Below are 18099 nucleotides of genomic sequence, written 5' to 3'. Positions count from 1 at the left end.
AATGCAAGAACCTGCTGCAAGAATACAAATAATATTCTTTGGGGGAGGAAAAGTTAATGCTTTCACATCCCTTTAGTCTTCTCCTCTCCTCTCTCTGTTGTTAACTTTTGTGATACTTTTTGGTTCACTGGATAGTAAATCATTAAATCTATTGGTTGGGGAACTCTTGGGGGTCAAAACCATGAAAATATTTTCATTGAGAAAATAGTTTGATATGTTTGAATTCATTAATCACTCTTTGAATTGACTTTCTAGTGGTAGATAACCAAATCACCACAAACTTAACGGCACCAACTAACACAGGTTTATTATCTTACAGTTCTCTAGGTCAGAAATCTGGGCATGGTATGGTGGGGTTCTCTGCTTAGTCTTACTAGGCTTAAATCTGACATGTTAGTTAGGGTTTCAATCAAGTGAGTTTGGGGGTCCTTTCTTAAGATCTCTGATTATTGTCAGAAATCAAGCCCCATGTCCTTTCTAATTGTAGACTGCAGACCTCTCTGCTCTTTGAAGCTGCTCTCAGATCTTTGTCTGGTGAACTTTTTTTGAACACGGTTTCCAACATCGTTAAACAGCTTTTGCCTCTTCAAGCCTCATGGGAAACCATATGGGAGGACGTAGCCCTACTTTGAAGCTCAGCTGATTAGGTCAAGTTTACCCAGGATAATCCATCTTTTGATGAATCAGTCAACTAACCAGTTATCTATCTTGGGGATGAATTCCTATCATGTTTACCAGCTACACTCCCACCCCAATGGCGAGGATTATTCAGGACATATGCACCCTTCTACTGAGAACTAGCTTAGAATTCTACCCTCCGCACTCTTCGTGTGACCTTCTTTAAGTTGCCTCTGATTTAGAGTAGCTGCAAATTAGTTCTCATTTCTTAAGATAAATACTCTCTGTTTCTCGATGGACTCTCAAACCAGGTTAAAACTTTTTTGTTTTGTTTTTTTGCAGACACCTTAACCCTAGGTTATGGTTTTCATCTTCTGTTGAAATTTTTTCTCTCCCTAGGTTCCCATCATACTGGATTAGGTAGCTGTATTTCCTTCTTAGAAGATTTTTCTCATTCACTTAGCCCTGATCCTCACTGTATTTCTCCCTGATGAGCTGCTCTTCAAAAACCTTTTAAAATCTTTCAAAAATAAAAGTCATGTTTATTGAGGTATAATTTACATGCACTCACATTCATCCCTTTTATTGTGCAGCTCTGCACATTTCAACAAATGCAATCAGGCCAATCTCTACAGTCCAGATATAGAATAGTTTCTTACCACACACACACAGAAATGCCCTTGTGTCCTTTCCCTCTCCCATAACACCCAACCTGTGGTAGCCACGGATGTTTTCCTTCCCTAGAGTTTTCTTCTTCCAGAATGTCATAAAAATGAAAGCATATCTTGTAGCCTTAGCAAATCTGTAACATAATGCCCTCTAGGTTCATTCACATTGTGTATATCACCAGTACATTTCCTTTTATTGTCAAGTTGAAGTCCATTTCATGGGTGTAGCACAGTTTTTAATCCGTTTATCAGCTGGAGGGTATTTGGGTTGTTTCTTTTTATGAATAAAGCCACTATAAATGTTCATATCCAGGTTCTTGTGGGCACTTACATCTCTGTTTCCCTTGAATAAATATCTAGTGACAAAACTGGTAGATCATCATATGATGAGCGCATATAAGAAATTCCCAGACTGTTTTCCAAAGAGATTGAATAATTTTTGCATTTCTACCAGCAATTGTGAGAATTCCAGTTACTCTATATATTGATATTATCAGGTTTTATTTTTGCCTTATTTTACCTATTTAAATAGGTAATTGTATCTCATAAAGGTCTTAAATTACATTTTTTTCAATGAATAATGATGTGTAACATATTTTAATGTGGTTATTTGCTATTCATATGGCTTTTTTTAAAAATACGGCTTTTATGATGAAGTCTTCACTCACATATCTTGCCCATTTTTTAAAAATGGGTTGTTTTTTATTATTGAGTTTTATATATTTGGCTATAAATTCTTTATTAATGTTTTGAATATATTTCGCACACAGTAAGCTCTTTAAAGTTTCCTAACACTGCTATTTTTCAAATAGCATAATTTAATTCAATTGGCTATGTGTATGTGGATCTGTTTATTGGTACTTTATCAGGTTTGTTCATCTAGTTTGTCAAAACCACACTGTTTTGATTTCTGTAGCTTTATCATAAGCCTGGAAATCAGGTACTATACATCCTCCAACTTTTTCCTTATAATAACTTTTAGTTACTCTGTTCTTTGCCTTTCCATGTGAATTTTAAACCATGCTGTCAATTTCCATAAAACAAATTTTTAGAACTTTAGGATTATTTTAAATTTGTAGATCAGTTTGGAGAGAATTGATATCTTAATGGCACTGGCTTCCATTCCATGAACAGGGCACATCTTCAGACTTATTTAGATCTTATTTAATTTTAGTGTTTTCCAGTTTTAAAGAGTCAGATCTTAGACATATTTGGTTAACATTATACTTAAATATTTAATGTTTTTGGTCATACTATATCAAGTAAGATTTTCTTTGAATTTCAATATCAGATTATTTATGAGTAGTATATAGAAATATCACTGATTTTGTATATTGAACCCTGTGACTTTTTAAAACCCTCTTATTCAAGTAGCTTTCTGTGGATTTTCTATGAAGACAGTAATTTCTTCTGTGAATAGAGATGATTTTATGTCTTCCTTTCTGATTAATAGACTTTTACTTTTCATTGCCTCATTGCCTTGGTGAGGGCATCCTATATACTCTTGGACAGGAATGGTGAAAGAAAACATCCTTGGCTTGTGCTCAACTGGTATATTACCAGCTATTGGTTTTTTGAAGATGTTCTTCATCAGGGTAAGGAAGTTCATTTCAGTCATATCCCACTAAGATTTTTTAAAATTAGGAATGAATATTATCAAACACTTTATTGATATGGTGAACTACATTGATTGGTTTTTCTAATCTTTCCAGTTGATCTTTTCATATATTGTTCTTTTCATAAGTTGCTGGATTCATTTAGCTAATATTTTTTTTAAATGTTTGCATTTGCATTTATGAAAGATATTAAACTGTAGTTTTCTTTTCTTGTATTGACTTCTTCTGATCTGGTGTCAGGATTATGTTGGTCTCATAAAATGAATTGGGAAACATTTCTTTCTCATCTCTTTTCCAGAAGAGTTATGTACAAGTATTACCAATTCTTCACTGCATATTTGGTAGAATTCACCAGTGAAACCATCTTAGACTAGAGGTCTTTTTGGCAAAAAGGTTTTTGGGGGTTTTTTTGGTACTGGGGATCGAACTCGGGTCCTTGTGCTTGCGAGGCAGGTGGTGGAACCACTGAGCCAAAATCCCCAGCCCAGAAAGCTTTTAATAAGTAACTCACTTCCTTTAATTGATGTAGGAGTATCCAGTTTGTGTCTCTCAAGGCATTCATTCGTTTCATCTGTTTTCACATTTTGGGAGGTGTGAAGCTGTTTATTTTTTTAATGTCTATGGGGCCTGTGGTGATATTCTCTTTTTTGTTTCTATATTATTAAATTGTGTTTTCTCTCTTGTGTTTTTCTTCACCAATGTATCTAAAAGTTTGTCAAATTTTTGTTGTTGTTTATGGCTTCCTCAATTTTCTCTATTATCTTTCTGTTTTCAGTTCCATCAATTTATGCTTTTACCATTATTATTTTCTTCTTTCAGTTTGGTTTGGGGTTAACTTGCTTTTATTTTCCTAGTTTCATAAGATGGGAGTTTAGAGCATAGATTTGAGGCCTCTCTTGCTTTTTAATATGAATAAGTAATACTATAAATTTTCCTTTAAGTACATTTTTATTTATATCCCACATATTTTGACATACTGTTTTATTTTCATTTAGTTCAAACTATTTTCTAGTTTCTCTTGTGACTTCTCTTTTGATTCTTATTTCATGTTGTTTAATTTTAAAATGTTTGGATGGGGCCTGGGATTTAGCTCAGTGATTAGGCCGCCTGCCTCGCAAGCACAAGGATCTGAGTTTGATCCCTAGTAACAAAAAAAAAGAAAGAAAGAAAGAAAAGAAAAATAAAAATGTTTGGAGGATTTTCCAGGAGTTTCTGTATTATTTCTAGTTTAATTCTGTTGCAGAAATAATACTTTGTAAGACTTCAGTCCTTTTAAATTTGTTGAGGCCTTCATAGAAGCTCTGAATACAGTCAATCTTGCTGAAGCTAACAGCATTGTAACCCACATTAAATTAATCCATCCTCCTCTTTCTAATTTCTCATACATCTTCATTGTCTATGTCTTGAAATAACCTCTTTACTTTGCCAACGTGTTCACCTCGCAGCAGGCATTCCAGTGTGTGCACTCCTGTTAACTCATGTTTGTGCAATGCCAATCGTCCATTTCCATTTTTAAAACTCCAGTAACACTGTGATCATTATCACTACATCTAGTTGGATACTTTCAGATCACCGTATTTTTCCTGGGGCTGAAGAGGTGGAGGTTCCTGCCCAGGGTCTTGAGTGAAGAAGAAGGCAGTAGTTGACATTAAAATCGTCACATTTATCCAGGCTCACATAGCTTTTGCCTCACATCTGAAGTCCTGTAGGGTCCAGAGATGATTGTCATGTCTCTTCCCTCTGCACCAAATATTTCTCCTCTTGTCTGTTACCAAGGTGACACAAATCACCCCTGAGTAATTCCATCATGTGGAGCCCGCCTGCTAGCTCAGGCAAGCGTCCCTCTAATTAGATATTGTCAGAAATGGATGGGACCCTGTATTCCTGGTCTGGGTTATGACGTGGGCAGCTCTCCACCCATAGCCAGCAAGCTGTCCCTGTCCAGAGCTGAATTAATTCCTGGGTCAGGTTAGCTTGAGCTAAGCCTCCTTACATACTTGACCACTTTCAACATACCTGGAGGCAGAGAACAATAAAAACTTAAACTAATAACTACCATTATGAAGGGAACTGGACTAGCTCATTTTCCTCTGAGGCATGTGGGGCTTCCGCGTACCTCCAAGCCCACTCATAGGCACGGACATCTCACCAACATCTGGGGAGAGACAGTAGCCACTCACTTCTGTCAGTCCTTGGAGAAGTTTCAGGGGGCGATCAGGGCTCTGCCCTCTTGTGAGTGCCGATCAGAAGCATGGGGTAGTTTCATTCCTTCCTGTTCTGTTGCCTAATGATTCTTTTAAATTTTCTTTTTGCAGATAAAAAGATGAAAGTTCATTTTACCTAAAGGCTGTATTTCTCTGTTCCAGCTGTCAGCATTCATAAGTCACACTAGGAGCTCTTTCCCTGAGAGGCTTCAGTTGCCTGATTCCCTCCAGTTTACTAAGGTCCTTCCTGAGGACAGACGGCTCCAGGTGTCTCAGGGTTCCAGGCAATTTGATGTGTCTTTGTTGTTATATTGAACTTTCCATAAGATGTGAGATGAATTTGCATGAATTTGCATGACTGGTAGCAATCTAGAAAAAGACTACTTGGAAATTAGTAAAGACAGATGATAGAAAGTCTTAGACCCAAATAAAATTGGAAGTTGAATGAGTCCCTCACATACTAGCGTCCTCAGTGGTGCAAACCTACTTTTTGGTATAATATTTCTTGGGTAATTTTTAAACACAAGTCTATACCACATGTGAGCTTGAAAGTTTTAATTTACTTCCTCTGGGTGGTCTGAGAAATCCCATTCTGAGACTCTACTGTAAAAATTAGTGTCAGGCCACAGTACCCCAAGGGTAGAAGCAAATCCAAAACCTCTCTGCAGTGACAACCTGAATTTAGGCAGGTTAAAACCTCTTCTTACCTGGGTTTACAAACCGAAATTACAGATGAGGCTGGGAAACAATCCACCACATGCAAGATTAACCGACAAAAAGAAATACCAGAGAATATAAAATAATAACGCGCAATAAAACTGCATAAATAAATATTAGAGAAAAACAGGACAAGAAAAAAATGAGAACTTTTAGACCTGACATAATAGAATGTTTACCAGTGAAAAATATAATATTTGAATGGATAGTAAATCAATGTTCATGATAAACAATAGATTGAATATAATTCTAAATATGTTTTCAACTAGAACACAGACCTAGAAATTAATAACTCCAAGACAGCATGTAGAAAGATGAAATATGAGAAAGAAAAGATAGAACACAAGAAAGATACAGTGAAAAGAGTGCAGCCCAGAGACACTGACAAAGGAGCAGAGGAACATTTGCGGCTGCTTTCCCAGGAGCCAGTGTTGTGGAGATTGCCAGAATGCTTTGGAGTTTTTAACTGAATCTAAGAAAAGTCCACAGTAGATTTGAAACTGTAAAACAAAAGCTGCAGCAAGGGTGATTCAGTGCCAATGCATCAACAGAAAAGACAACCAGAGTTAGTGGAAGGAAATCTTCCTGTTTTTGTTTTTCTGACGGAGCTCATATTTTATGCAGATGATCAGTCAACACATAAGCAAGTGTTGACTCTGTACAATCCCTGTGAGTTTGCCTTAAAGTTCAAAGTTTTGTGTACTACTCCAAATAAGTATGTTGTCGTTGATGCTGCAGGTGCAGTAAAGCCTCAGTGTTGTGTGGATATTGTGATTCGTCATAGAGATGTTCGATCCTGTCACTATGGTGTAATAGACAAATTCCGTCTCCAAGTTTCCGAGCAAAGCCAGAGGAAGGCTTAAGGAAGAAAAGAGGTTGTTGCTACTCTTCTCCCATCTGCAAAAGAACAACAAAAGGAAGAAGAGGAAAAAAGAATAAAGGAACACTTAACTGAAAGTTTATTTTTTGAGCAGTCATTTCAACCAGAGAGCAAAACTGTCTCCTCAGGACCTAGTTTACTAATGGTCTTCCTGGGAGCGGTGTGCATTGCAGCCCTGATGCTGCCTACGCTGGGGGACATGGAATCGCTGGTGCCTCTCTACCTCCACTTAAGTGTGAATCAAAAATTAGTGGCTGCTTATATCTTAGGTCTTATCACAATGGCTATACTTAGAACATGAGTGAGGATTTCAACTGACTTCTGAAGTAAATTTATCTTAAATATGAATGTGGACTGCCTTTCACTATTTCACTCCATTATCGTGCTACACATTATTGAATGATTTCAAATCGTTGTAAATGTATACTATATATTTTAAATTACTCTATAATTTTATTTGAAGGACTCTAGCACATTATGTTACAGTCAGCAAGGATGCTTCTGAGTGACAGGAAATTATTTGATGAAATTCTTTTTATATCTATACCTATGGTACAAAAAGATTTTAATTAAAGCACTTGTTATTTTCTCATCTTTTAAAAATTCGCTTTAATTGATAAGGGTCATGGGTCCTTCAAAGTTAAAGGCCTCAAAGAGCAAACTTTCCAGCCTGAAAATCAAATTATGTTTATTTCCTAGCTGTGAGCATCAACATAACTATCTGAATTATACTTTGCCCTCTATTGCCATAAAGAGTTGTTATGATGTTTCTAAAATAACAGTTTTGCAGTTAATATGTAGAGGGTTAAAAAGGGATAAGGTACTAAGGGATTGTGCTTATCCTAGGGTCTCGCAGAAAATAGGACATATTTAATTCATTTTGTGAACCACAGAATAGGTTTTGGTCCAGACACCAAGCATGGGAGATAGGTTGACCTCTCTATTTGGTCTAAGAGTTCTAAAGGAAGGCTAGCATTTGTTTAGTTAGTTAGGAGGGAATAGCTGGAGTAGGGAGGCAGCAAAAAATTGCAAAAACATGGCTTTACCTCTGATTAATGCTTTATGTTAATGGGAGGATCACTTTATCTTTTCTCCTAAGCCCCTTCCCTGCCCGACTGTAAGTTACTTGTTCCAGTTGGGATTATCAGATACCAGGTGGTTTTTGTGAGGATGATTTTTTTCTTTCATACTCTAAGTGAAGTATAGGAAACCCTTGATAACCTGTGTCTACTTTGTATCTGTCACTGAGACATTTTCAAGTTTTTATTTATTAAAACAACTTTACCAAAATATCCCCCCCCCAAAAAAAAGATACAGTGAAAAGAACCAAAATATGTCACAAAGGGGTCTCATCAGGACAAACTAGAGTTCATAAATGATAGAAATATTCAGACTGGGGAAATACCATGCACCGACACCTAGGCATGTCATGGTGAAACTGGAAAACAAAACACTAGAGTCAAAGAGAAGATTATACAACTGGGGAGAAAAGAAAGATTACCTATAGAGGAACCCCCTATCAACAAATTTCTCAAACTCAACAACAGAAATCAGAAGACATAGAGTATTGTCAGCAGAGCAAGGGGAAATAATCATTAGCCTAGGTTTTCATTCCAGCTAATCTGTAACTCTCTCAGGGATGCCAGACAAAGACAGTAATCACAGTTTGAGAGAACTTCCAAGTAACAGATGCTAGCTAAAAGCACTCTCTAAAGAATTTATTTTAGGAAGAAGGAAAGTAAATACAAAAGACTGAATTTCTGATACGAAGAAACTGGTCAGCATGTAGGTAAGGGAAACAAGCTTTCATTGGTTAAAATACAAATTAATGAAATAATAGTAATTGTGACAAATTTTGGTGGTAAAACAAAGATGGAATTCAAAATCATCAGAGTAAGAGCAAGCCAATGTTTTCTGTATTTAGGAGAAGCATGGAAATGTTAATGACTTACAAACCCTAAGTATGCCTATTAACAATTTACAAGTAACTCCTGGAAGAATAGAATGCTAGGTGTATTTCTAAGCTAGTAGAGAGAATGAACAGGAATAAAGAAAACTCAATCATTGATTGATTCAATAGTAGACACAAAGTGGGAAATAATTCTGTAACCTTATTATACTCATTTTACAGATGAGGAAACTGAGAGCTGAGATGTTAAGTTGTTTAACATACTCGAGGTCAGTTAGTAAGTCGTGGGTCTGGTGTTCAAACCCAAGTTTTACTTCAGAGCCAAGACTGTGATCACTACAATAGACGCCTCCCCCAAGAGGTGTGTTAAGAGGAATTGGGCCAAAAGGAGAGAAATAAATTTTTCTCCCTTTCTTTCTTTTCTTTCTTTCTTTTTTTCTTTCTTTCTTCCTTTCTTTCATTTTCTTTCCTTTTCTTTTTCTCTCTCCTCTTTTTCTTTTTTGTTATCTGTACATGTTTGCAGTACATTCATTGTGGGGAGCTGGTACATATGCATAACACATCTTAATTCTTTTTTAACCCCTTCCCCTCTTCTACCCTTCCTCCTCCCTCCCTCCATCATTTGGTCCCCAAAAGGAGAGAAATTCTGCCAGGTGAATCAGCATTACGCTTTCCTGACTTAGTTTGACATTTACCTAGCCAGGTTAAGCCAGCTCCTGTGATTGCAGAGAAGAGTGGCAGTCTGTAAATAGACAATCAAGGTTTATATTTTTTTCAAAAGTGTTTTCATATTGCATCAATGAGCTATAAGGAAGTAAAGTACCTTCCAAGAAAATGAACACTCAATGTTGACACAAGGTTTTCCCGTCAGTTATGGAAATCTATGATTTCCTTCCATCCTCCTCCCTACATCATGGAGAGATTCCCAAAGAAATGAAAACATTCACTGCACCAGTTTGCTCTCTGGCTTCACTTAGAGCTCGCTGCTCTTTGGGAAGCCAAGTCTGACGGACTCACCAAGGACCTTCTCAATTCCTGAGCATGGAAGGAAATGAATCAAAGAGGAAGGGGCGTGATACAGCCACCCCCGAGCTATTTGGTTTAGCGTGTTCTGAGCAAGTGCCGTGCCGGTGGAGCCCTTTGTAGTGTCTGTTCTGGGGCGCCGAGTGGAAAAACAGGCGGGTTTGAAGCGTGGGAGGGGCGTGTTGTTGGGTGCCAACAAGTCATTTTCTGCCAGCTTTTTTGTATGCGAATATGTTGTCAATCCTTTTCCCTCTTTTCCCTCTTAAATGTTCCCCTGATTTAAAGGTTCAGTAATTTATATAAATCCAATGTGAGGATAAAGTGTAGTTGGTCAGCCAGCTCTCTGATTTCTTTGTTTTCTGATAGTTGGTTAGCTAACCCGGGAGCAAAGTACAGTCTTCCTCAACCCTCAAGACGTTCAAACTCGAGGAAGAATTTAAAGTAGGCTGGAGTTGCCCTAGATCCATCCTTTGCAGTTGTTCAAATGTACACTGTTTTGTATTAATTAGTGATTCTCGTGTGTAGCCATATCAAGAAGAAGGTTTCTTGGAGCTAAAATACATTTCAAGGTAGGACTGAGATCTGCCACGCGGGCTGTGTGCAGTGCATACCTCTGGGGGAGCTGCCACTGATATTCAAGGGGCGCATCAGAGCTAAGGGTTGGCCACAAACCTAGTCCCATGAGGGAAGCAAAATGCTAAAGTTCCTTTTCTCTTTCTCATTCCCAGACTTGAGAGCAAAGGATCTAAGTCAGTCCTCCTTGGGCTTAGAGTGGAGACACAAGACTCCAGAGCTTTGGAGATGCCATTTAACTCCAAAGAATGTTCTCTGAAGAAGAGTTCCCCAGTTCTTTGAGGTTGTCAGGTGGTGTGTAGAAGGTACACACACACACACACACACACACACACACACACACACGTGATAACAGAGAGTAAAAGTAAAGGATTAGAAAAGTAGATGATAAAAGAATAGAAAAGGGAAGATGAGAGGTAAAAAAAATCCTCAAATCTGACCCGTCCTAGGTTTTAAGAACACTGCCTTTTTATACACCACTAAGAAAGAAAAATTGCTGCATATTAACCAACAAAATGACATGGGTTGCTATTAAGATGCATCCCGATTTCAGGAATATGAAGAAATGAAAATATGGAAAAAGTACAACTTGGAATTGATCAAAACTAATAGCAGTGGTACCTTGGCTCACAAACTCAATTTGTTCTGCGATTTTGGAAAAGTGGCCACGTTTGTGTTTGTGTGGGAAAGATGGGCGTGGTCATGTTTGCCACCCGTGCAGAGTTTGCAAACAAAAACAAAGTTTTGCCAAATGCTGCTGTGTGCAAACCACCAAATGGTTCGCAAACCAAAGCGTTACCAAAACAAGGTGCCACTGTAGTTCCTTTTTAGCAATATCAACAAGCATTTGAGTAGTGGAAATACAGTGTAAAATAGGATCTTTATCTTGGGCTCTGTACCGTCACTCCGGTTCTCATTTGCAAATTGTGAGCCGCATCTTTGAGGTTACACGTTTTTGCACCTTAGTGTCTAAAATATTTCTTACATCCTCGGAATTTTTGTAAATGTCACAGGAATAATCAATCTGAATATACCTTTAAAATTAATGAAAAGTATTTTTGAAAACCAGAGAGTAATTTCTGGGTGAGCCCTAGATTGAACCCAGGGCCTTCACACTGGGAAGGATTTCCCAGTCCTTCCTTTAAATTTTTTTTTTTTTTTTTTTTTTTGGAAACAGAGGCTTGCTGTGTTACTAAGTTGCCCAGGGTGTGTTGGAACTTTTGGTCTTTCTGCCAGTCTCCCAGGGTACAGGGATTACAGGCGTGTGGCACCACACCTCCCTCCACTTTTGGTTCCTAAAATGTGTTTACTACTGGCTTTCAGTATGCAAGGTTGAAGAAACTTGGCATGAGGAAATATCTAGTTGATCCTAAAGAAAGATCATCTAGCATCACTCTAGGCAAGTTTACTTTGAAATTTCTAATTCTGCCAAGTAAATGTTTTTTTTTAAAAGCAAAGCCAAAGCTCCTTTGCATAATAGTAATATCAACATTTTTAGTTATTTCCCCCTTTGCTCTTTTTATTTTATAAATATCCATGCATTATATTAATGTACATCCTTTATATAAATTTAATGTTCCATAGAGATACTTCTCACTGTGAAGGCAAATGGAAGAATAATCCAGAAGTAGTTATGCATGACTATGATCAAAGCAACCAGGTTTTGAGAAATCACTTTGGAAACAGAGCTGTGCTTAACTAACTGGAACAGGCTGGGGTTGAATCCAGAACAAGAAAGAACAGTCCTTATGGTGGGGTGTCTTGGGGAATGGACTCACTCAGCTGCAGATGCAAGTTGAAGTCTAGTGCAGGGATCCAATAGGTAATTAGACCCCAGCCTCCAGGGCCTCAAGAACTAGTTAGGCAGCATCTGTCACCTTGCAGCAGTAGGTACTAATACCTACAAACCAGACTAATATTTATTCAGTACTTAGACTGTTGTTCTAAGTGCTCTGTGTGTATGAACTCATTAACCCCCCCCCCCCAAGGCCCCTAGGAAGTTGGTATTGCTAACATCTCCTTTCCAGACCAGGGCACCGAGGCCAGGCATGCCTGTTGGATTTTCCAAGGGCTCGTGGCTGGAAGTGGAGGGCTGTCCTGCTCCTGGCAGAAGTATTCAGTCACAGCACAATAGCTTCAGCGTGGAGGACTCCAGTCCCTAGGTGGTGGACGGGCAGGAGGAGGAAGCTCCCTAATTCTGTAGGTGTGCTGGGCGAGCTTCTAAGAAGGGACTTGGGCACAGGAAACGGGACGAGGCCCAAATCCAGAGCACATTGGGCACTAGATCCTGAGAAGACAGAAAGCTCAAGGCCGGCATGCAAGACGCTGATGCCGAGCACCTGCTGTAGGTGCTGGTTGCTTGCCTTGCAGGTCCCAGAGTTTGAATCCTGACAACGTCAGGCTCCTTTCTGGAGATTCCCTGCAGCTGAGTTAGTAGTTGCAGTGTGAGTGAGGGTCTCCTAATTACTGGGGAGAAAACTGCAGAACCTGGGAACTGGGCAGGGGCTAACCCACAAGAAAATGTGTGTCCTATGAGTATCGATTTTGTCACTGCTCTGGCCTGCAAGTTCCTAGTATGTTAGATTTTGTGTTTCTGCATTTCCCACGTTTCCCATGTGAAACATGCTGGTTCCATGGAACTTAAGTATGCCATACATGTGCGCACATACACACACACACACACACATGCATGCCCACACACACAGAGTATATGTATCTGGCTTTTTCAAAAAGCTTATAATAAAGTATTTTATTAATTATGTCCACATAATTTCTAACACGAAAGACCAATCAGACAAAACAACAAAACAGAAAAGGAATGTCCTCATGCTTATCTTCTCATGGTCCTAAGAAGACTGCTACAGTGCCAGGGCTCACTTAAAGCCAAAATAATATCTTGCTAACATTGGTCTAATATTTCTTAAATGAAGATATCTTTCTATTATAAGTCATCTGTGTATAAGTTTGTAAAAAGTTAAGTTAGATTTATTCAAATAATAATAACATTGATTAACTGATTACTATGTGAAAGTGCTACTTTAAGTGTTTTACAAAGATTAATTCTTTAGTAACTCAAGAATGTTATTGGCACTGGCACTCATAAATTAGTTTTATAAAACACAATAAAAGGGAACAGAACAAAGGAAAAACTTCCAAATATTATGTTTAAAATTCCCATGGAGATAGAATAAGTTACTGGTATTCCTCTCCTACCAGCACACAGGAGGTGAGCCATGCAGGTGCCAGCAGCACCTCCCACCCCCTCACCCCCGTTGAAATGAGAAAACACTTAAACAAGTCTCAAAACCAGACTTCCAGATCACCTGCAGCAACCCCAAAGGGAAATGAGATGGAACACTCTGATACTCAACCACCTGGACTCCCTGTACTGGCAACAAAAGAGGATCTGGAAAAAATGAAATCAGAAATAATTTCTCAGATAACAGCAGAGATTGTGCTCATAGTGCAAGACATGATTAATAAATCTAGAAAGGAGCTCAGGAACATGATGGAATCCCAACATAGGAAGCAATTGGAATCCATAAAACAGATGGAAACAGATTTCCAGGAGATTAAACACTCCATTGAAAGTCTATGCAGCAGAATGAGCCAATGTGAGGACAGAATTTCAGATATAGAAGATAAGATTGCAATTAGTGACCGGGAAAAGAAAAATTGCTTTAAAATTGTAAGGGACCATGAGAAATCAATCCAGCAGCTGCTAGATGATGCAAAGAAGAATAACATAAGACTGATTGGAGTCAATGAAGAAAGAGGAGAGAGTGCAGATGACATTAAAAAATGGTTCACAGAAGTGATGGCAGAAAACGTCCCAAGCAGGGGAAAAGAACTTGACATACAGATAAGTGAGGCATATAGGACTCCAAATAGCCTTGATCAAAAAAAATCTACACATAGGCATATAATTGTTAGGATTCCAGAAAGCCAACAGAAGAACAAAATTCTACAAGCCATTAGAGGAAAGAAACTAATCACATACAAAGGAAAGCCCATCAGAATCATAGCAGACTTCTCAACACAAGCCATCAAGGCAAGAAGAGCTTGAAGTATTTCAAGCCCTAAAGGAAAACAGCCTCCAACCCAGATTGATGTACTCTGCAAAACTATCTTTCAAAATTGATGGAGAAATAAGATACTTTCATGACAAAGAGCATCTTAGGAACTTCATGAAAACCAAACCAGCACTCCAAAAAATTTTAGACAATATCCTAGGAAAAGACAATGGGGATCACAGCCCCAGGAAGCCCAGCAGAATGAATCCATCAAGTGTGACAAGAAATTAAATGCAAAGGGGGAGAATCCAACAAACAGAAAAAGTCATGACAATGATAAGTCAATACATATCAGTTTTAGCCATCAATGTTAATGGTCTCAATTCACCAATCAAAAGAAATAGACTGGCAGAATGGGTCAAGAAGCAAGATCCAACAATATGCTGCATACAAGAAATACATTTAATTCAAAAAGAAACTCATAGACTGAAAGTTAAAGGGTGGAAAACAATACTCCATGTGACAGGAACCCAAAAAAAAGCAGGAGTAGCTATCCTCTGTGCAGATCAAGTGGATTTCAAATGAAAACCTGAAACACTCCAGTCCCAAGGATTTCAGATAAGGGATAGTCAACTTGTATGTACAAATCTATTGTGAACATGTGTTTTCATTCCTCTCAAGTAAAAACTTAAGAACAGGACTGTTGGTTCTTAACAGTAATACACGAAATTTCTATATTGCTTTCCAAATGGTTTTATCATTTTACATTCACATTAGCAGTATTAGAAAGTTCTAACTGGCTCACGCCTAAGCTGACATTTGCTCTTTTAAAACTTTTAACTTCATCTCCCTAATGAATGTATAATTCAATCTTGTTATTGTACTGATTAGTATTTTTCTGATTCTAGTGTTGCACACATTTCCTTGTGCTGTACTGGCTATTTATCATCTTCATGTGTCTACTTTTTAATTGGGTTGTCTATTAATGAGCTCTAAGAATTCTTTATATATTCTGGTCATAGGTTATATGCATTGTAAATATGGTCTGTTTAAGGACTACTTTTCATTTTAATGATGTCATTTAAAGTTCTAAATTTTGATGGAATCTCATTTATCAATTTTTTGAGTAAGAAGGAGTAAGAAAGCCTGTGCCTCTGACAGCACCACTGAGCCAGCAATCACAAGGCCATGGGGAGACATGAATACATGGCAAATGGGCCATAAGTCTAAAGATTAGGTGGAAGAGCCAGCCTGGTCAGGAAAGAGATGATGCTATTTGAGATTCTAGAGAGCACACATTCTATGGCTCATTCCCTCCTCAAATAGTCGTACTGTGTTTTAGGCCTGCTTCTAGGTGACAAGAAAGCAGGAGTGAGCAGTACCTATTTCTTGCCATTCTTTGGCTTAAATTCCAGGTTAAACAGAAAATTGAAAATAACGCAAGAAAATATAAAGTATGTCAAATAGTGAAAAGTACTGTGCAGAAAAATGAAATGGGGTCAGAGAAATAGAATGGGCTGGGAAGGTGGCCTCTAAGTGGGGCCCATTTGAGGCAAAGATTTGAAGAAGAGGAGGGAACAAACCTTGATGGTAGAGGAAGTCAGTTCCAGGAAGAGGAAATAGGCAGATGCAATGGCCCTTAGGCAGGAATGTGCTCAACACATTCAAAGAAAACCAAAAGCAGCCAGAGAAGACTAAGTTAGGGAAAATTAACAGGAGGTAACTAGAAGCAAGGGGGAAGAAATATTATAGAGTCCGGCAGGGCACTGGGTGTATTTTACCTTTTTCTCTGAGAGAGTGGGAAGGCTTTTTGAGCAGAGTGGCATCATCTGATTTATACTTTAAAGAATAAGTCTGTCTGTTGCATTGAGAAGAGAGTGAAGGACATAAAGGTAGAAGCAGACAGATGTTTGGAAAGCTGAGAGACAATGATAAGTCCAACCAGAATGGTTGCAGAAGGGCTGACAAATCTTTTGATTCTGCATTTATCTGAGAGGTGAAGACAAAGCACCACCTAGATTTACTGATGAGTCTGACAGTGGTGGACATTGACAGGACTCCAAAGTTTTTGGCCTGAACAAAAGTATAAATTGAGCTCCCAGTCTCTGATATAGAGGAGAGTGTAAACAGAGGTCTGGAAGAAGAAACCAGGAGTTTGGTTTTGGACTGTTTTTCCTCTTAGACGTCCAAGACAAACAGGTTGTTGGCTCTGCTAGTAAGGAGTTCGGGGAAGGGGCTGAAGGTGAAGTTATCAGTTTAAAATTTGGTAGGAGGGGCCGGGGATTTAGCTCAGTGGTTTCGCCGCCTGCTGCGCAAGCGCAAGGACCTGAGTTCAATCCCAGGTACCAAATAAATAAATAAATAGATAGATAGATAGATAGATAGATAGATAAAATTTGGTAGGAGGATTACAAGTTTGAGGCCCACTAAGCAACTCAGACCCTGTCCCAAAATTAAAAAAAAAAAAAAATTAAAAAGGCTGGAGATCTAGCTCATGGCTTTCAATCTCAAATACTTTGGGGGTGGGGGGAAATATATAGGTATTTAAAGTCATGATAAATAATGAGTCACCTGGAAAGTGAAGGTGGGTGGAGAAGAGCCCTAAGGATGCCCCAGTATTTAGAAACTGAAAGAACAAGACAAGACTAGTATAGGAGTGGGAGAAGGAACAGCGGGTAATCGTGTCCTGAAGCCATATGAAGTGGGGCTGATCACCCGTCAATGCAGTCCCACCAGGCTGACCACCAGATTCAGCAGGTTGGAACTTGCTGGTGGCGCCGATAAAGGCTCAGAAAACCACGACGTGTCAGCAACAGCAGCTAATCCACACAACTGGTCACGGGAAGCAGAGTGAAACATTGAAAATGACTCCTTGCCTGGGAGGGCTGTGGAGTTCTCACTTTGCTTATAGGGTGATGGGAGCCTAGTACGGGAAGGGGTCATTGAAAGGAAAATGAGAAGCTCTGGTTTTACCATTTACATTGAGCAGTTATGTTCTTTGGAGCTTTTAATTAGGTAGAAGCATGTAAATGGAAGCCAGGCGATCCATGTCCAAATGTCAGAAACCTTTGGAAAGGCAACCATAATAAAAAGCCATATAGAAGCTATAAGCATAGACTTTAAAATAAAGATGTTTCTGGTACAGATTCCAGTATCATATATTAGTTTTGGACACCAAGTTACTGAACCTTCCTAAATCTTAGTTTTCCCATCTATGAAATAAGACCAATCGTGTGTCTCATGAGATTTTTGTCATGAGCAAACTATTGAATGGCATAAAGAAGAGTCTTAGTGCTGTGTCATCCAAACATGCATTCAATAAATAATAATAATAATAATTATTATTACTATATCTTATTTAGGCCTGAAGTGGAGGCTGCTTGCTTTCATGTGGCAAAGATGAAGCAACTGTTGAAATGAACCTACTTGGCCAGAGCGGCAGTTTTAGTAAAATTTTTTGTAAGGCATTTATCATGGCTTAGACCTTGTAAGAGGCAGAGCAGGTCTCAAGGCCATATTTTCTTGATATATTCCAAAACAAATTCCACTGCCTTCTCTACACTCTGAGCTTTAAACCACACCGAAACATGTAGAAGGTTAAGACAATACTACGCCCCGGGGATATGAGGGCAGAAGGGTACCTTGTGCATGGGAATGTCAGCAGGCCAAGAGGCGTGTGTGTGTGTGTGTGCCTGTGTGTGTGTGCCTGTGTGTGTGTGCGTGTGTGTGCCTGTGTGTGTGTGCCTGTGTGTGTGTGCCTGTGGCATCGAATGGCTTTCAGCTCAGCCTCATCCTGTGTTTTTATTCTCACTCCCGTATATTTTCATTTTTGAGCCCTGTGTCCGCAAGGGCGTTAGTTTCATTCTCATTGGTTCACA

At 38.7% G+C, this 18099-nt stretch overlaps 1 protein-coding gene and 1 pseudogene across 1 annotated transcript in view; both read left to right on the top strand.

The window, feature by feature from the left end:
- Window positions 1–18099, top strand: part of Prtfdc1 (phosphoribosyl transferase domain containing 1) — an 81957-nt gene that overhangs the window by 10691 nt on the left and 53167 nt on the right.
- Window positions 6274–7207, top strand: LOC101701071 (motile sperm domain-containing protein 1 pseudogene; annotated as a pseudogene).

This window comes from Heterocephalus glaber, unplaced genomic scaffold, assembly GCF_053883595.1.
Source record: "Heterocephalus glaber isolate CG9 unplaced genomic scaffold, H.glaber_assembly_v1.0 deba00000768, whole genome shotgun sequence".
In the NCBI taxonomy this organism is placed as follows: Eukaryota; Metazoa; Chordata; class Mammalia; order Rodentia; family Bathyergidae; genus Heterocephalus; species Heterocephalus glaber.
This window is presented reverse-complemented; position numbering and strand designations above follow the sequence as displayed.